Source organism: Oreochromis aureus, linkage group 3 (assembly GCF_013358895.1).
Source record: "Oreochromis aureus strain Israel breed Guangdong linkage group 3, ZZ_aureus, whole genome shotgun sequence".
NCBI classification, from domain to species: domain Eukaryota; kingdom Metazoa; phylum Chordata; class Actinopteri; order Cichliformes; family Cichlidae; genus Oreochromis; species Oreochromis aureus.
In genome coordinates, this window is record NC_052944.1 from 855,372 (window position 1) to 876,419 (window position 21,048).

Here is a 21,048-nt window from a genome sequence, read left to right on the forward strand (position 1 = left end):
CTAATATATATAGATAATGGGTCAGACATATAAAGTCATTTTGAAAAGTTCATAAAGGTCACATCCATTTATATGTGTTCCTCTTTTATATTTTATATCAGGTCACACAGCTGACTTTTGTTTTGATCAGAGTAGAACCATAGCACTCATTCTAATGGTTCTACTGTTTACAGTTACTTTATGATGGATTTCATCCTGGTCACAGCACTATGTGAAAAGCTGTTAGAGGTAAAGTTAACCCAATTAATACCTCATCATACGTCACTCTTTAACGCAAAGCAGTGATTATTTTCACTGTAATTTATTCCACAATAATGTTCTTTTTTTTAATCCCTGTTTCTTTAAATATGCACATCGATTGTTCAGCTGTGTGACTCTCTACACCTCAAATATATCACAATGTGGACTTCATTTTGACAGTATTTTGTAGATTGGTACCATATTTATCATAAAATCAGGAAACTGTAAACTAATTGAAAAAATGAAGCTTATGAAAATTTTAACGTGGCATTGGAACATGTTGTTTATCCTTGCCAAATGGTATTTACACAAAACTCCAGCAAATCAGAGCATATATTTTTCTCTCTCACTTGCTGTTTATATATGTGTATATTTTTGCAGTTAATAGCCTATCATGTGTCTGCGCATCTTAGGGCCATAAACATAAACATGGCAAACAAGGATATGTTCACAATTCCAACAGATGCTTCAATTGTTTGTATAGATGTTAGATCCATTTGATTTGCATTTTCTATTAATATTTTTCTGTTTATCCCAAATGTGATTTTTATTTCTGTATGCCATTATTGTAATCATTGGAAACAACTGAGTAAATATTTTGTATCATATGTTTCTAAAAATATTTGAGTGTTCTACTTCTATTACTGGTTTTCTACTTTCTAAACTTTCTTCCACTCTTTGGCATTTCAACAACATTATTTTTGGGTGTTTTTATCTCTGACCGCAGCATCTTGTGCATTTATTACCTAAATGTTGTTTGTGTGGGTTTTTTTTGTTTTGTTTTGGTTTTTTTTGTTCTTTTTTTTTTTTTGCCATTTTTAGATTTCACCAGCTGTGTAAACTCTGTTATTTTACCTTGGTTTTGTTCCACATCAGTTTATCTGTTGGCTGATTTTCTTCGTTTTCTAATGTTTCTGGTAATTTTTAACAGTAAAACAAGTAACTTCGAGGTCATTTCAGCCTTTTCAGCAGTTATCTGTTAACAGTTTTGCCTAATTATTACATTTCTGCAAAATTATAGCAGTTCTGATAACTTGTAATATTTCTGCCAAGTTTTTAATTTTCTACTAAATTATATTATTTTTGCTAGGTTACACTACTTTTGTTTATTATGTTATGTTATGTTAAGTTATGTTATTCTAAATTATTTCATTTCTGCTAAGTTGTAGCTTCTGGTAAGCTATAACATTTCTGCTGAATTGTTATGTTTCTTCTAAGTTATTGCATTTCTGCTAAGTTATTACATTTTTGTTAACTTGATGATGTTCTGCAACGTAATTAAATTTCAACAACTTTTTAAACATTTCTTCAGCTTCTTCAGCTATTTTCAACTATTTTCAGCAGACAGCTTCAGCTTTACAGCATCCACACTGCATTTTCGCAGGAAATGCAAATTTTTCTAGTTGTGTGGATGCCCTAAAGGGCTTCCACACTATTGAGTTCCTGTTTCTCTTTATTCTTTATTATTCTGGTTGCTTCCGTACGTTTTTCGGCACTTAACTACTCCCTCAGTTTTCAGCCGATTTTCTCAGTTCAAACTCTAAACTGTTCTGCTCTTTCTGCTAATTCCAGCTATGACTTTTGGTGTTTATTACTATTATACTTTTTAAAATATTACACTTTTTTCCTTTAATTTGTCCCATTGAAATGAATGGAAAACTTCCACAATTCTGCTAAAACTTGCTTGGTTTTGAAACTTAACTGCTTCCTCATACTTTCACCTAGAAACTCCATTCAAACTTTAAAATGTTCTCAGATTATTGGGCTATTCCTGTGTGATTCAGCTTTTCAGATCTTCTACCGTTTTAATCTTATCTCTCTTTAAGTTTTCAGTTCTAAAATTGTGATTTTTCAGAAAATACATGCGTTGCTATGGTTGCTATGCAATTAACTCAGAGTGAGTGCTGGTCTGTTCTGAATTTTCTCTTCATGTCCAAACAACTTCTTGCTACTCGCTCGATTTCCACTCAACCCCCACAAATTATACATCAAAACGTAGGTATTTTTGCTGGCTTTCAAACAATGTTACTATCTTTATTGTGAGATTTACCGTTTTTTCGCAATTCACCTCGAAGTGACACATAGTCAGGTTACTCCCCATTCAAAATGTATAGGGAGGTTTTGAAATTCAGAGCTGAAATTCTGTAACAGGAGGCATTTTAAAATCGCCATATCTCTTGAACAAAGCAAAGTTAGGACATGAGGCTTGTGCCAATATATCTTCAGACACTCCTGACACTCACAGTGGAAGCAGTTTTTACATTCATCTTACCGTTGAGCAATGAATTACGTTTGTTTGAGGGGTGGAAATCTGTCCTCCTCTCAGTTCTCACACTGTGAAAATGAAGCTGTTTCTTCTCTCGTCATATCTCCGCGACGGAGGTACAAAGAGCAATGAAAATCGCAGTCAAAATACACCAAAGTCCGCTGATTCACCCAGTACAAGAATTATTCTGCTAGCCCTCCTAGTTTTTGAGTTACACGACGTTTTGTAACTCCAAAAAACGGCGCTTTTCGCCGCTCACCGCGATCTATTTTCTGACTGCACAAATGTCTGTCTTTCAGCGGCCCGCCCCCTTGCCAGCTGGCGCAATCAGTAATGACACGGCTCTGCACCTCAAAGGTCGTGGGTTCAATCCCACCTTGCTTCAACATTTTTTTTTCATTACAAATTTAAACACTATCACAGACCTGTCATTTATATTGATCATTTATCACAATTCTGCAAAGTTTTATAATTTTAGCAGCTTTTCTAATATAGACCTAAATACATACAAGTACCCAGCCTAATGAAGCAGACAGAGGCAGTAGCTCTGATTGGTGAATTTGAGCAGAATCAGGTTGTCCTTTCATTTCATTTCTTTATTTATTTCACACATGGTTCATCGTGTTTCTTTTTCTACATACAGAACCTTCTGCCTCTTTTCAGCAGAAATTCTGCCTCTTTTCAGCAGAAATTCTGCTCATTCACCTCTTTTCAGCGCAACGTTCTGCTTCTTTGCCACTTTTCAGCTGAAATTCTGCTCATTCACCTCTTTTCAGCGCAACGTTCTGCTTCTTTGCCTCTTTTCTGCAGAAATTCTGCTGATTCATCTCTTTTCTGCTCATTTTAGCCTTTTCACCTTTTTCAATGCTTTCATCGTTTTCAAATCATAGAGTTCAAATCAAAATATAGTATTTTTACCAAAGCATTGTATTTGTACGAAGTACAGTATTTCTGCCAAATCATAGAATTACTGCAATTACATAGTATTTTGAGGAATCCCTTTTGTTATAGTATTGCTTCTAAGTCATAGTATTTCTGCTTTGTCATAGTATTTGTACTGAAACATAGTATTTCTGCCAAATCATAGTATTACTGCTATTTCATAGTATTTGAGTGAAATTACAGTGTTTCTGCAAAAACATTGTATTTCTGCTACTGTATTTCCGTTGTATTACGTAGTGGCAAAGTAGGAGGCTGACTGTTACTAAGTGCATCAGTGTACATAGGTCATCTCTTGTGTTGGAGTGCCCTCTTGTGGCGCCTTTTGGGTAGTGCCTTAGTAAACGTGAACGCTGCAAACAAGTGGTATCAGACTGGTTTGTAGTGGAGGAATTTGTTGCCAGTTTCTTTCATCTTTAATCCGTATTCATGTTGTAATGTAGTAGTACCACAATATGGAAGTTTTGGCACAAATACTTTGATTTGGTATACTTTAGCTTCTTCACCCCTTTTCAGCAAAATTTTCATTTTTTTCACCCCTTTTCAGCACAAATTCCAGCTTTTTGGGCTGTTTTCATAACAAAAAATATTTTCAGCAGAAACTCTGCTGATTCATCTCTTTTCAGTGCAAGTATCTGCTTCTTTGCCTCTTTTCTGCAGAAATTCTGCTGATTCACCTCTTTTCTGCAAAATTTTCAGCCTTTTCACCTCTTATCAGCACAATTGTTAACGCTCCATGGCAGAAACAAGTACACAGCCTGATGAAGCAGACAGAGGCAGTAGCTCTGATTGGTGAATTTGAGCAGAATCAGGTTGTTCTTTCATTTCATTTCTTTATTTATTTCACACATGGTTCATTGTGTTTCTTTTTCTACATACAGAACCTTCTGCCTCTTTTCAGCAGAAATTCTGCCTCTTTTCAGCAGAAATTCTGCTGATTCATCTCTTTTCTGCAAAATTTTCAGTCTTTTCACCTTTTTCAATGCTTTTATCTTTTTCAAATCATAGAGTTCAAATCAAAATATAGTATTTTTACCAAAGCATTGTATTTGTACGAAGTACAGTATTTCTGCCAAATCATAGAATTACTGCAATTTCATAGTATTTTGAGGAATCCCTTTTGTTATAGTATTACTTCTAAGTCATAGTATTTCTGCTTTGTCATAGTATTTGTACTGAAACATAGTATTTCTGCCAAATCATAGTATTACTGCTATTTCATAGTATTTGAGTGAAATTACAGTGTTTCTGCAAAAACATTGTATTTCTGCTACTGTATTTCCGCTGCATTACGTAGTGGCAAAGTAGGAGGCTGACTGTTACTAAGTGCATCAGTGTACATAGGTCATCTCTTGTGTTGGAGTGCCCTCTTGTGGCGCCTTTTGGGTAGTGCCTTAGTAAACGTGAACACTGCAAACAAGTGGTATCAGACTGGTTTGTAGTGGAGGAATTTGTTGCCAGTTTCTTTCATCTTCATTCATGTTGTAATGTAGTAGTACAACAATATGGCAGAAACACTATGTTTTGGCACAAATACTTTGATTTGGTATACTTTAGCTTCTTCACCCCTTTTCAGCAAAACTTTCATTTTTTTCACCCCTTTTCAGCACAAATTCCATGTTTTTTGGCTGTTTTCATAAAAAAAATCTTTTCAGCAGAAACTCTGCTGATTCATCTCTTTTCAGTGCAAGTTTCTGCTTCTTTGCCTCTTTTCTGCAGAAATTCTGCTGATTCACCTCTTTTCTGCAAAATTTTCAGCCTTTTCACCTCTTATCAGCACAATTGTTAACGCTCCATGGCAGAAACAAGTACACAGCCTGATGAAGCAGACAGAGGCAGTACCTCTGATTGGTGGGATTGAGCAGAACCAGGTTGTTCTTTCATTTCATTTCTTTATTTATTTCACACATGGTTCAACAGTGTTTCTTTGTCTACATACAGAACCTTCTGCCTCTTTTCAGCAGAAATTCTGCTGATTCATCTCTTTTCAGCGCAACGTTCTGGTTCTTTACCTCTTTTCAGCAGAAATTCTGCTGATTCACCTCTTTTCTGCAAAATTTTCAGCCTTTTCTCCTCTTATCAGCACAATTTTCAGCAGCTTCTGCTCATTTCAGCAGAGTTGTACGTCTCTCCACCTGTTCTGGTCAGAGTGAGTTTAGTTCAGTGAGATGAGTAGCTGCCTTGAGACCAAGAGGGCCAGGTTCGAATCCTTCTCAGGGCAATGTTTTTTTCACCACCATACAACTTTTTGCAACTTTTCATCTTTTTCAGCTTTTCAGCAGACAGCTTCAGCGTTAAGGCATCCACACAGCATTTTCGCAGGAAATGCAAATTTTTCTAGTTTTCTTTTTCAAGTTGCTTCCGTACGTTTTTTGGACTTTAACTACTCCCTCAGTTTTCAGCCGATTTTCTCCATTCAAACTCTATACTGTCCTGCTCTTTCTGCTTATGGGTGCTATGACTTTTGGTGTTTATTACTATTATACTTTTTAAAATATTACACTTTTTATGCTTTTTTTTGTCCCATTGAAATGAATGGAAATCGTCCACAATTCTGCTAAATCTTGCTTGTTTTTGAAACTTAACTACTTCCTCATACTTTTACCTAGAAACTCCATTCAAACTTTAAAATGTTCTCAGATTATTGGGCTATTCCTGTATGATTCAGCTTTTTCAGATCTTCTACCATTTTAATTTTATACCTCTTTAAGTTTTCAGTTCCAAAATTGTGATTTTTCAGAAAATACATGCGTTGTTATGGTTGCTATGCAATTAACTCAGAGTGTGCACTTGTCCTTTCTGAAGTTTCTCTTCATGTCTGAACAACTTCTTGCTACTCGCTCAATTTCCACTCAACCCCCAAAAATTATACATCAAAATGTAGGTATTTTTGCTGGCTTTCAGAAAATGTCACTATCATTCTTGTGGGATTTACACATTTTTTGCAAATCTCCTCAGAGCAACACAAGGTCTGAAAACGCTCCATTGAAACTCTATGGAGAGTTTGTTCAAAATCAGCGCTGGATTTCTCTAATGACAAGCATTTTCAAATCGTCATATCTCCTTAACGAAAAAAAGTTGAGACATGAGGCTTGTGCCAATATATCTTCAGACATCCCTGATGCTCACAATTCAAGAATTTTTTCCTCACCTATTACCGTTTGGCCATGAATTACACTTGTTTGAGGATAGGAAATTTGTCCCTCGCTCAGATTTCTTCAGATTTCAAACTCTGGAAATGAGGCACTTTTTTCTCTCGTCATCTCTTTTTGATGGATTTCAACAGAGACCTGAAAATTTCCATGACTGTTCACCAAAGCCTTCTGTTTCTTATGGTGGAAGAATGATTTTGATGCTCCATATAGATTTAGAGTTACAAAACGTTGTTTGAGGGCAAGTCAAGGCAGTTTTGCTTTGCCTCTACTCAGTTACAGTGTATTACAAGTCATATATCTTCAATAATTTTTATTTTATCTCTGAATTATGAAGACCTGCAGATTCCCCCATCTCCTCTGAACAAAACGGTGTCAGAATGAGTGTTCTAGCCCCTACGGTTAGGAAATTATGGCTATTTGTTCGAGGGGAGTCCTGAATGTGAGAAATACACTGAAGGAAACCCATAGCTCTCTCTGTGTCTGTGTGTGTAAGGGCTGATTACAGCAGGTGCAGCCAATTTAGCTGACCTAGATATACCAAGCACAGACTCTTAACAGCCACTGCTCCCTTTAGGCTCTGTGTATGTGTGTGTGTATCAATATATCTCCCATGTTAAAGTATTACTCCTCCATAATAGTATTTCTGCTAAATCAAAGTACTGCTACTACATCTTAGTACTTCTGCTCAATCATAGTAATTCTGGGAAATCATAGTATTTTTGCCAATTCATAGTATTTGTGCCAAATCATGGTTTTTGTGTCAAATCATGACATTTCTCATATGTTATAGTATTACTAGTAGGTGGAGGTATTTCTGTTATGTTACAGTATATGTGCTGAATATAGTATATCTGCCAAATCATAGTATTTATCCCCAATCATAGTATTTATGCAAAATTGCAGTATTTCTGCTAACAAGCAGAAATAGTACCTTTAGCAGAAATTTCTGTCAAAAGATATTATTTATGTTAAAACATAGTATTTCTGCTAAATCATAGTATTTGTGCCAAATCATAGTATTTGTACTAAGTCATAGTACTTGTGCCAAATCATAGTATTTGTACCCAATCATAGTATTTCTGCCATATCATCGTATTTGTGCCAAATCATGGTATTTTTTGCCAAATCATGGTATTTGTGCCAAATCATGTTATTTGTGCCCAATTAAAATTTCTGTTATGTTATAGTATTACTACTAAGTCGTAGAACTTCTGTTATGTTATAGTATATCTGCTGATTATAGTATATATGTGCGAAATCATAGTATTTATAGCAAATCATAGTATTTGTGCCCAAACATAGTATTTCTTGCCAAATTGTAGTATTTGTGCAAAAATATACTATGTCTGCTAAATCACAGTATATCTGTTATGTTATAGTATTACTACTGAGGCATAGTATTTCTACCAAATCATAGTATTCCTTCAAAATCATAGTATTACTGCAATTTCATAGTATTTGAGCGAAATCGTAGTATTTGTGCAAAAACATACTATGTCTGCAAAATCACAGTATATCTCTTATGTTATAGTATTCCTACTAAGGCATAGTATTTCTACCAAATCAAAGTATTCCTTCAAAGTCATAGTATTACTGCAATTTCATAGTATTTGAGTGAAATCGTAGTATTCGTGCAAAAACATACTATGTCTGCAAAATCACAGTAAATCTGTTACGTTATAGTATTACTACTAAGGCATGGTATTTCTACCAAATCACAGTATTCCTTCAATATGATAGTCTTACTGCAATTTCATAGTATTTCAGCGAAATCGTAGTATTTGTGCAAAAACATACTATGTCTGCAAAATCACAGTATATCTGTTATGTTATAGTATTACTACTAAGTCACAGTATTTCTGCCAATTCGTAGTATTCGTACTAAATCATACTACTCATGCCAAATCATAGTATTCAAATCAAAATATAGTATTTGTACCAAAGCATTGTATTTATATGAAGTACAGTATTTCTGCCAAATCATAGAATTACTGCAATTTCATAGTATTTTGAGGAATCCCTTTTGTTATAGTATTACTTCTAAGTCATAGTATTTCTGCTTTGTCATAGTATTTGTACTGAAACATAGTATTTCTGCCAAATCATAGTATTACTGCTATTTCATAGTATTTGAGTGAAATTACAGTGTTTCTGCAAAAACATTGTATTTCTGCTAAATCATAGTATTTGTGCCAAATTATGGGATTTTGCCAAAACATGGTACTTGTGCCAAATTATAGTATTTGTGCCCAATTAATATTTCTGTTATGTTATAGTATTACTACTAAGTCGTAGAATTACAGTGTTTCTGCAAAAACATTGTATTTCTGCTAAATCATAGTATTTCTGTTAACTTGAAGTACTTGCACTCAATTATAGTATTTGTGCCAAAGTTTAGTATTTCTGCCAAATTATATTATCTCTGCTAAATCATAGTGTCTGCCAAATCATAATATTGGTGCCTAAGCACAGCATTTGTACCAAAACATAGTATTGCTGCTATATAATAGTATTTGAGCCAAATCATAGTATGTGTCCTAAAACATAGTATTTCTGCCAAATCATAGTATTTTTCCTAAAGCATAGTATTTCAACAAAATCACAGTATTTCTGCTATGTAATAGTATTTGTGCTTGTAGAAAAACCTGTGTTAGTGTGAGCTACATTACACAGCAGCCTCTGAGCAGTGAGGGAATTCATGGGACTTCTGAGCTTGATGGTCTTCCTTCGTTCCTGGGCTAACGATTGAGGAGAGAGCTGCTGGAAAGGGGAGCAAATAGCCCATCCTGTATTTGTTGGGGATGGTGTGTGTCACATAAACGTGAGTTTATGTTCTATGCTTAAGATGTTTACCCTGCTACTTGTGTGTATTGGTTTTAGTTACCTTTAGCGTATGTGCTAGTTAGCGATAGCTATGGCAGCCCAGTTATTTGATTGTTTTGGGCTTGTTCCTGCTTTGTTTGTTCCCCCTACAAATTTATGTGAATTTGTACACTGTAATATCGCTGGATTACGTAGTGACTAAGTAGGAGGCTGACTGTTACTAAGTGCGTCAGTGTACATAGGTCATCTGTTGTGTTGGAGTGCCCTCTTGTGGTGCCTTTTGGGTAGTGCCTTAGTAAACGTGAACACTGCAAAGAAGTGGTATCAGACTGGTTTGTAGTGGAGGAATTTGTTGCCAGTTTCTTTCATCTTTAATCCGTATTCATGTTGTAATGTAGTAACTTTTGTGGCACAAATACCACAATATGGCAGAAATACTATGTTTTGGCACAAATACTTTGATTTGGTATACTTTAGCTTCTTCACCCCTTTTCAGCAAAATTTTCATTTTTTCACACCTTTTCAGCACAAATTCCAAAAAAAACCTCTTTTCAGCAGAAACTCTGCTGATTCACCTCTTCTCTGAAAAAGACTCTGTCTTTCAGACCCCCACCCCCTTCCCAGGTGGCGCAATCAGTAATGACACGGCTCTGCATTTCAAAGGTTGAGAGTTCAATCCCACCTTGTTCAACATTTTTTTTTTCACTAAAAATTGATATACTATCACAGACCTGTAATTTATATTGCTAATTTATTACAATTCTGCAAAGTTTTATGATTTTAGCAGCTTTTCTAAAATGGACCTCAGATTCTTGTTAACGCTCCATGGCAGAAATATATGCAAGTACACAGCCTGATGAAGCAGTTTTTATTTTTTGTTATTTTTTAAGAGTTCAAAATGTCCTTTAAACGAATAAAATTTCTTTGTAGCATTTCATGGATTTCATACGCAACACACTATAGTTGTTTATACAAAGCATAAAGGTAAAAAAACAATGTGTGCAGTGTTATCTCCGTTTTAGACGTCAAAAAGTATTTGTGGGTCCCAGTATTTTCTTTTCTGTGCAAACTGGGTCCAAATGGCTCTTTGGGTCTTTAATGTTGCTGACCCCTGGTTTAGATGGTTGTCTTTTAAACCCTCACTGAAGAGTCTTGTTTAGACAGCCACACCTTTACCTCACTGCAGCAGGGGTGAAGAAGTGGGTGCAGGTCCATTCAGGTCAGAATTCATATGATTACAACCAATACGTATTAGAATAAAATAAATAAATGTGCAATGAACATGTCAGGAGTCACTGTGAAAAAGTCTCATGGCAGTGGGGTTAAAGTACCTTCTGAACCTCTGACTCCTGCAGTGCAGTGAGGTGAGCCTCTGCAGCTCCTACTGTCCTGTGAGGATGCTAAGGTGAACACCAACACCAGCCCCTTGGTGTTGGTGTTCAGGAGAAGACGATTCTTATTACTCCAGACAGTTAAATAAACTTATCATAATACACTACATTTTAACATAATGACCTTATATTTATTTATGATTTTAGCTATTATTTCAACTTCTGATAATCCTGTTTGAAATATCTATTCAACTTAGAGAATTAAACTTCTGCCAGCTGTTTTCTGTTCCAAAGAAATCTAGTATAATAATATTTAAATTTACATATATTTGTCACGTTTTCAATGCCAATTTTGTTTAATGCCGGGGTTTCCCACTACCCCTGAATGCCTCTTTTTTTACCTCTCCGGCTCACTCCTGGATCTCCGCCCACTCTCTGCTGATCCCTGCCGGTAAGCCTGCTTCTCTGTCTCTCTTCTCTGAAATTAAATGTCTATAAGCTGTTTGAGTGATTTACATAGTTGTTGTTAGTTACTTTAAAACCCAGTCAAAGTATAAGTCATATTAAAGTAACACAATGGCTGCTTTTTTAGTGAAACTTTGTAATTTTAGTATTTAAAAGGAGGGTTTGGTATGCTAGCCCTAACAACCTATGCGCTAACGCCTAGCGGTCCTATAGGCCCAGTGTGAAATGAATATGGTTCATTTAATTGTATAATACAGTTATTGTGTTGTTTTATTTGTTTTGTTTGGTTCATTTGGTGTGTTAGTGTTTCTGAGTCTCTTAGGGAAGCTGAAGTTAGTTCTCGCCTCATTCTTTAGGTTGTAAGGTAATGAGCAGCCATTTTAGAATCACTGATTAGCTGCTGAAGCAGCTGCGTCAGCTTCTTCAAAGGACACGTCTGTGTTGTGGGTTAATTAACAGGAGAGAGAGAGAGAGTGGGGATAAAACACATAAGAATAATAACATCTCATAACAAGCAATTTTAGTTTTTTAGTAAATTTTTAAGAACTGTTCAACAAACACTTGTTTGTGCAGGTTGGTTTTAAGTAAAACCTACACCTGCAGCTCTGTTTAACTTCTCACATTGTGAAAAATTAATGAAATATAAAAAAGGCCACCTTCAAATAAATAAAATGCAGCAGTGCGCCATTAATATTATAAATATGATATGTAGATATTTAAAACAACAGCATATTAAATGATACTAAATGATACTGTGTGCAGGTGATAATATTTTTAGGAAGCAGAATTTGAATGCAGACCATCTCAAATGTTGAAGCTTACAAATATATCATCCAAGCTTTCATTTATGATTGTTCATGCTTTAAAATTGTGATGTCAGAATTTAATAAAGTGTGCAGCATTAGCTGTAGCAAATCATTGCTTATGAAATCTACTGTGTTATCTAACAGCACCAAACTAATAGAGCTATCACATAACTGAGAAACTTGTGTGGCTTATTACAAATGGATGAAACCACATATTACCTTAATGAAGACAGTAATCTTTAATAAGGTGTAGAAAAAAGAGGTGAGTTGTTTGTTGCTGTGGTAAACAAAGAAGTGTACTGGGTCTTTTGGACTGCACAGAGTGATGCAGTATTGACTGTGATGTTGATCTGAGTTGTCTCATTCTGTATTTTTGTGCTTTGTCTTTTGTTACACAGAGTGAAAGAGATCTTTGGTTTTGCCTTTGCTGGTAAGTAAACAGTGATTGTAACTGAAGCAGTATAAACCTGGCATTGCGTAGCACATTTGGCAACTTAAATACAGTTTGACTTTTTGTGATATGTTTCCATTTACTGATTGGCAAAAACATAGATTTGTGACCTGTAGCAGCAAAGCCCCCACACGGGGCCTCTGACTGTCACTGAAAATGTCCCTGAAGTTTAGTAGCCCATTTATGTATGATTTAAATTTCTTATGGTTTATTGAATCCAAACAGTTAAATGTCAGATGTCTTTATCCAGGTGTTCATTTTGTACTTATGTTTTTGCATTTAAGTAGCAGACAAAACAATTAAAATGTTTTAGGGGAGTCAGTATAAGTGGTTGCTCAAACACTTAAGAGCTGCACAGGTATTGATTTATATTGTCTGTCAAATTCTGCTGATGTATTACATTAAAGTCAGAACACTGTAGAAGTATTTTGCCTGACTCGGTATAAGTAATAGCTTTAACAGTTAAGCAATAATAAAAACGAAGAGAACCAGAGGTGTGAGTGGACGTTGTTAGGTACATTACAGCCAATGTGTCGAATTAGTTTATTACTTATTTAGTGCATATAATGTGTTTTAAAATTAAATAGAAATGTTGCCAAAAAGGGACATTGCAACATACATAAATATTCCTAGCAACTGGTACAATGAAAGGACTTTTTAGTGTAATATTTTAAGACATTTCATTTTAATCACAAAGCATTCTGCACCTCTGTTATTGTAACATGTCAATATTTATATGTATTTTAGGATTTGTATATTCATATCAGACTAACCAAAACATGAGGTTTTCTGTTGCTTCTGATTTAAATAATTACTTTGTATTTAATGTTTTTAACCTGAAAGGACATTAAAAGTTTTGGTTTTTCACACTTTATTAGCACTGACCTGTTGTAGAAAATGTTGGAGCCACAAGGCTTCTGTGTAGGAAATATTTGGTGTATCCTGCACTTGTGCCAACAAATATTGGTGCCTGTTCTTTGCATTTCTGTAGTAATAATGCTTTTATTACACTTGCTATAGCCATGTGGGACCACACAGTTCAATTATCTCTTCTTTAGACTAAAAAGCTTAAAGTAATTGAGGATTTTACTAGTTAATTTGTGTCACAGTAAATTGGATTGTGTGTGAAGAGGCTCAACAGTCTGAATCTTCAAACAGTGATCTGATGAATTGTTTCCTTTCTCTAGACTGCTGATCTGATCGTCTCAAGTCTGGTGAGTAAAGGTTTTTCTGAGGTGCAGTGCTGGGAAATGTTTCTCATTATAGGAGATTCAGTTTAGTGCTTTGAGTCAGCACAGCTATTGGTGATCATTAAAATTGATCAAATCCTAGAAAAGTCTGTGTAAACATTTCCAGACCTACAGAGGTCGGTAGGTTATTGTAGCAGCACATATTGTTTTCACATTAGAGCAGCTCATGAGCAGCAGTTTAGGTACAATTAAGTCTTCAGTAGGGCCTAGTGGATTTCAAAAGCTTCTTTCCCCTCAATAATTATGTCACTGTCTGAAAACTGTTTTTTGAATTAGTCTTTTAATTAAAGATTTTGTTGATGACTGGTAAAAATCAAAAGCACAGATACAGATCTACGAAGAAATGATCATCATACATAGGGGTGGCTGTAGCTCAGGTGGTAGAGCAGGTCATCTACTGATCGGAAGGTTGGTGGTTCGATTAATGAGCTTCCACTAGTCTGTATGCCAAATATCCTTGAGCAAAGTACTAACCCCAAGTTGCTCTCTGATGTGTCCATCAGAGTGTGAATGTCAGTTAGGAAGCACTTAGGAGAAATGTGCTTGGGTGAATGTACAAGTTTTATAAAGCGCTTTGAGTGCTCAGAAGACTAGAAAAACGCTATATAAGAACCAGTCCATTTACCATACTACATTTTTAATTAGGCCTTTAAATTGGCCATTATAAGTACATCCTAGATTTAGTGGAGTGGTTATGGCTGTGTATTAAACATACCCCAAATGTGACTAAAATATGTAGAAACAGTATTGTTTACTTTTATGTTAACGGATCTCAAATCCCTGTTTCTGCGTGCCCAGATATTATGATGTACTGTTGTCCCAGGTAAGTACACACAGAAACAGGGATTTGAGAACTTTGGGGATTAAGGAACATGTGATGTGGCATGAATTTTAAGTAGGTGGCCTGAAACTGTCTGCTCTAACCTCAGTGTGTTGGTTTTGTTAGACCATATAATATTTACAGTAAGTTATTGTAGCAGTACATCTTGGTGTAAGTTTATAGACTCTGTTTGTTTTTATTGTGTTAATAGAATTTGAATTCAGGCCACCTCAAATGTTAAAGCCTACAAACATTCCATACAAGCTATCATTTGTGATTGTTGCCTACTTTTAAATTGTGACATCACCATTTGATAAAGTGTGCAGTGCTAGGGGTTGCAAATCATTGGTTACGATATCTACTCTCTTAAGTAATCGAACCTAAATTTTGGAGCATTACATGACTAAGAAACTTGTGTGGCTTATTGAAAATGGATAAAACTACATATTACCTTTATGACGATGATAATCTTTATTAGGGTGCGGAAAAAGAAAACAGAGGAGAGTTGTTGTTTGTATTCCAGCTGTGTTTAACAAAGAAGTTTCCGGAAGCTTTTTGACTACAGAGAGTGATGAAGTATTGACTCTAATGCTGATTGGAGTTGTCTGATCCTGTATTTTTGTTCTTTGTCTTTTGTTACACAGAGTGAACAGATCTCTGGTTTTGCCTTTGCTGGTAAGTAGACAGTAATGGTAATGTTTAGTAATTTACTTATAGTAGTTTGGCTATTTGTGTCATCTTTCCATTCACTCATGGGCAAAAACAAATAGTCAGGATTTAGAATCTGTAGCAGCAAAGCCCCCACACAGGACCACTGACTGCCCCTGAAAATATCAATGAAGTTTAATAGCCCATTTTTGTCTGATTTTAATTTTTGATGGCTTATCAAGTCCAAACATAGTTAAATGTCAGAGATATCTTTATGCAGTTGTTCGATTTCTCCTTATGTTTGTGGATTTAAGTATCAAACAAAACTATGAAAGTGCTTTAGGTGAGTATAGGTGGTACGTTAAACACTTAAAAGCACCACAGCTATCGATTTTTATTGTCTCTTTCATTCCACTTATGAATTAGCATGAAGTTAAAACACTAGAAGTATTTTGCCTGAGTGACTGTAAGTGATAGCTTAAACACTTACGCAATAATTAAAATGTAAGAGAAGTACAGTTGGAGTAGGTATATTAAAGCCAATATTTTAAAATTAAATATTAATGTTGCCAAAAAGGGATATACTGCAAAAAACATAAATATTGCTAGCAACAAGTATAATGGAAAGACTTTTTAGTGTAATATTTTTAAGAAAATTTCATTAAAAAAATGGTGTGCCACTGTTGTTGTTGTTTTCTGTTGCTTCTGATTTAAATAATTAATTTGTATTCAACATTTTTAATCTGAAATGCGATTAAAAGTTGTCGTTCTTCACATTTTATTAGAGCTGACTTGCGATAGAAAATGTTGGAGCCTACAAAGCTTCTGTGTACGAAATATTTTGGTATATCCTGCATTTGTGCCAACAAATTTTGGTGCCTATTCTTTGCAATTCTGTAGTACAAATGTTTTTATTAAACATGTTAAAGCCATCTGAGACTCTGCAATTAAATTGTGCCCTCTTTAGACTACAGTGAGTTCATAAAGGCTTGAAGAAATGGAGGATTTTACTAGTTATTTAATGTCACAGTAAATTGGATTGTGTGTGAAGAGGCTCAACAGTCTGAATTATTAAACAGTGATCTGATGTTTTGTTTTCTTTGTCTAGACTGCTGATCTGATCGTCTCAAGTCTGGTAAGTATAGGTTTTGTCTGAGGTGCAGTGCTGGGAAAAGTCTTTCTTCCTTGCAGATTTATTTTGTTTATGCTTTTTTTTTGTCACGTTTCAAATCTTCTAACAAGGATGACCTGGATAAATACAAATACAAGCAGTTTTAAAGTGATGATTTCATGTATGAAGCAGAAAAAATCAAACCAGAGCTATCTGTTCTCTAATACCCAGCTGTGAAAGTCCTGTTAGCAACAATTACCATCAAGCATTTATAGTAACTAGTAATGACTGATTTACATCACTGGGGGATTTTGGTCCACTTTAATTTCAGAGTTGTCTTAATTAAGGTCAAAAATAGTGTTTTGAAATCATTTCAAGGATCTCAATTTCATCAAAGTCGAGATTCTGATTAGTCAGTTGGACTTACTTGTGCGCTTCAGATCAATTTCCTGGAAAACGGAAGTGTGATGAAAATATAAGATTTGTAAAGGGACAGATATTTTTAACAAGACTGTGGGGTTTTTTTTTTTTTTTTGTTTGTTTTTTTATTTACAAAATCTTTCCCACATTTACAAAAGATGAACTATCTGAAAGTCATGTTTCTGAAGAAATGGAAGAAACTCCACCAAAGACCTTACTTAAAACATCACAGATAAACATTCGTTTGTTTATCATTAAATGATCTACAAAGAAATTATCATCATAATACATTAATTAGGCCTTAATATCAACTTTGATAAGTTTATCATAGATTTAGTGGTGTGTTTATCGCTATGTATTAAACATGCCTCTAATGTGACCGAAATATGTAGAAATGTGTAAGCAGGAACCATCCATCTCCAAATTTCACATTTTGCCCAAAGTCAGACTGCTTAAATTATTGTTTATTTTTATGTTAACGGCTCTCTAGATATTATGATATACTGTTGTCCCAGGTCCCACACAGAAACAGGGATGAGAGAACTTTGGGGATTTTGAAACATGTGACGTGGCTTACATTTGAGTTGATTGGATGTAAAGTTTTTAAAGCAGGTGGCCTGAAACTGTCTGCTTTAACCTCAGTGTGTGGGCTTTGTTGGACCATATAAGATTTACTGTAAGTTATTGTAGCAGCACATGGTAGTTTAATTTTGTTCTGTTTGTTTTTATTGTGCTGATAGAATTCAGAATGTCCTTACAACAGTTCCACCACCATTTTTTAACCATTTTTATTCAGTTCAGTCCAATAATGTACTGTAGAACTCTTCAGTGTGTAAAGCCCTATATGTACTTTATTTTTCAGACTACAAGTTGAATTAAGCCAAACAACACAGACAAGTCAAACTTTAACTCACTCACAATAACTCTCAACATTATCCAGTTGTAACATATAACATACAAAACAACACAATCACTTTTTCAATTTATCTCTCCTTTACAAATCCATCATATTTTTGATCGGTTGATCAGATTGAAATCTGATTCTTAAGCATGTCTTTTAAAAGGTGCCAGGTCCTTTTACACACACACCATAATATTGTGATGACACACAGTAGCTATTACTCCATGAGGCTCCTGACTATGGTAGCTGTAATATTCCAGCAGTGCATCAAGCGCTGCAGCTTCATAGCTTACCAGAGTTGTACTAAAACATTTTGACAGAAGTTTGAGCCCTGTGGTATCACATAAATCCAGTTCGAGGTCAGTGGGCACAACCAGAATCAATACATAAGGCACACAGTTGATTTTTGAGAAAATGACAGGATTTTAAGTTCACCTTATAGTCTGAAGAAAGTGGTAAAGCCAAACTTATTTGAAATATGCCTAATTCCTGTCTCTTTGTGTCTTACAGGTGACCTGCTGCAGAAGCTCTCTCCCTCTATCATTAACAAGCCATTCAGTCTGTCCTATCACTCTACCCACTCTATCTATTTTGACAAGACGTTCTATCTTGCTTCACTCTATCCCACAAGCTCTATCTAAGTTATCAAAAATCACGTTTTTAAATGGAATCAAATTTTGAATGGAATCAAGTTTTGTCTGGCGAAATCAAGTTTTGACATGGCCCCATTTTTGGGAAATTGAAGTTACCAGTACTTCATCTGTCTGTTACAGAATTCTGAGAGGTCTCTGCTCTCACTGCTCCTTCTTTCCTATCGTTAAACTCTCTCACATCCAGTCTTTTTGCTGGAAATTACAAGTAGAAAGTTGAAGTTACAATAGTAGAATTACAGTACAGTAGAAACTACTTACACAGCCCTAGATTTGTAATTAAAATTTTTATTTGGAACACTTTGGAATAAACACTGATAGTTTGGCTTAGAGGTACAATTACTTTGATACATTATATAAAATTTACACCTTCTTTAAGGTTTTTGTAATAAGATAAACTTGTTATTTTGTAACACATACATTTAGACTGCTGTATTCAAAAAAAATATTAAATTAGATAACTTCAAATACGTTTTGCTAGTCTGTTTCATTCACTGTAACTTTTGACTACAGTAGGTTTATACTGTTATTATTTAGGGACAAATCAATTTCTGTTACTGAGTTTAAGTGTTCAGTCACAATTGTCATCGAGAAGCTGCCTTGAGGACCCAGACTTCCTGTTTCCTGACTGCTGCAGAACATCCAGCTGAAGAATCCTCATTGCCTGTCATCTGTTCACCACACCACCACAGCTCCTAATATTTGTTTTAAGTTTTACATATCTGAAAGATTTACACACACTAATTAAAAGCTAAGAGTTTTATTATAGCCTGTTAATTATTGTGATTTAATCTGCATATCCCTTTACAGAAGTTAAGAGCTAATCATTAACGAGTCTGGTTAAAAAGTAAAAATATTCTATTTTTGAAAAAGCTACAATAAAACTGAGCCAAGTGTTTTCAGAGAACTTTGAATATGTTTTATCTTGAGTTTGGATTAAAGTCAACCTTTTGCATCTATTTACACGTTTATAAAAACATTTGAACATTTGTATAAACTTGCATTTCTCAGACTTAAAAAGTAAGTTAAAGAGTTGTTAGTTTTCAGTGTTTCCAGGTTGAGTTTTGTTTATATTTGTGTATAAATATATATAAGCTCACATTGTACTTCAATAAAATGCCAAGAAAAGGTCAAAGGTCGCAGTCCCAGAAGCTTAGATGGCAAAAGCAGAAAGAACAGGTAAATGTTTCTCAGACCGGTGAGCAGGTAAAGGTGTCTGTTACAACTGTTCCCAGTCTGGAAGTGCAGAACAGCGTTCAGACAGCCACAGTGTGTTATGCAGATGTGGTAAAGAGAGGTGTTTTCTCAGTGTCTGTGCCAAAGGCTGAAGTACAACAGGTAACTGTGCAAACGCAGCATGATGGAGAAGCTCCAGGACCGTCTCATGTACAGGTTACAAACAGTGAAAGTCGTCCACGAGTGAGTACCATCTGTGCGTCCCGAAGCCAGGCTTCTATTAAGTATGGAAAGCACCGGAATAAGCAATGCATGGCGAACAGTTTGGTTTTCCTGTCATTCTTACACGAGGATGAATTCATTACCAGAGCAGATCTTAACCGTGTGTTGGACAAAGGCCATGCCATGTATTCAGATGCCAGAAAGAGGTTTGTGAACAGCGTGTTTCTAGCCACTGATGAGCTTCCCACAGTGGTCACCAGCCGCAGACATGAGTATCAAGTGGATATGCCTCAGTTTGCTCGTTACGGCACATTCGATGGTACAGATAATCTTCTGAGCCTTCAACAGGGACTACAGTGTTTGGCTTCAGCGGTTCGCTACGCTTTGCTAGTCATGGGAGGAAATGTCATCGCAGTTTGCAGGCTGACTTCAGGTGAATACGCATACTTTGACCCTCACTCACGTAAGTCTACAGGAATGCCATTGTCGCTAGCTGTAAGTGGTGGAACTGCAGTTATGTTAAAATTCACACGTCTTAACGACATGATTGACAGGCTCAAACGCTTGTACCGCATGCTTAGCATCGCACCAACCTGCACTTATGAGCTACAGCCCGTTGAGTTTCACAGTGAAAACACTGCTGAACAAAAAGATGCTAACAAAACCACCAAATACAGTACCATGGAAGTGACGACATCCAGAGTGGATTATTTAAATGAGACAGCACCTGCTGAGATGAACCATAATTTGGAAAAAGAACCATCTGCATCTTCTGTGACAGAAAGTCAGGTAACATCAGATTCTATTCCTCAGAATGATTCAACTACTGCCTCCTGTTCAACTAAGACAATGCAGGAAGTTTCACATAAACTGCTGAAATGTAATAAACAAAAAAGGAAAAAACTGAGGAGAAGATTACTGGCCCAACACAAACTACCACAAAGGAAGGAAAATCAGAAAAAGAAAGAAAGGCAGATGTACACTTTTGATGAAAGCTTTAAGGCAAAGAAAAAAAATTCCAGTCGAAAGTCTAATGATCCAGATCACAGACAGAAGAAGAATGTATACAAAAGTAATTTGTATAAAGCCAATGCTACATATAGAGAGAAACAGAGAGAACATTTGAGAAAGATCTATAGAGAAAGAGATGATTTTAAGGAAAAACAGAAGGAGCGTTTCAGAAGGCTCTATAGAGAAAGCGAGGATTTTAAGGAAAAATGGAAGGAGCAAATGAGAAGGATCTATAGAGAAAGTGCTAAAATTAGAGAGAGAAAAAGAGAGCGTGTCATAAGGACATATAGAGACAATCCTATATTCAGGGAAAAGCAGAAAGATCGTATAAGAAGAACATACAGCAGTTCTGTTGAATTCAGA

General features: G+C 35.5%; 1 long non-coding RNA gene across 1 annotated transcript; it reads left to right on the forward strand.

Moving 5' to 3' along the window:
• The first annotated feature begins 12,063 nt into the window (after nt 1-12,063).
• On the forward strand, nt 12,064-18,625 carry LOC120436095. The gene is made up of 3 exons (XR_005610130.1): nt 12,064-12,455; nt 13,664-13,690; nt 18,137-18,625. It is a non-coding gene; the product is annotated as an uncharacterized LOC120436095 (long non-coding RNA).
• The last annotated feature ends 2,423 nt before the right edge of the window (nt 18,626-21,048 follow it).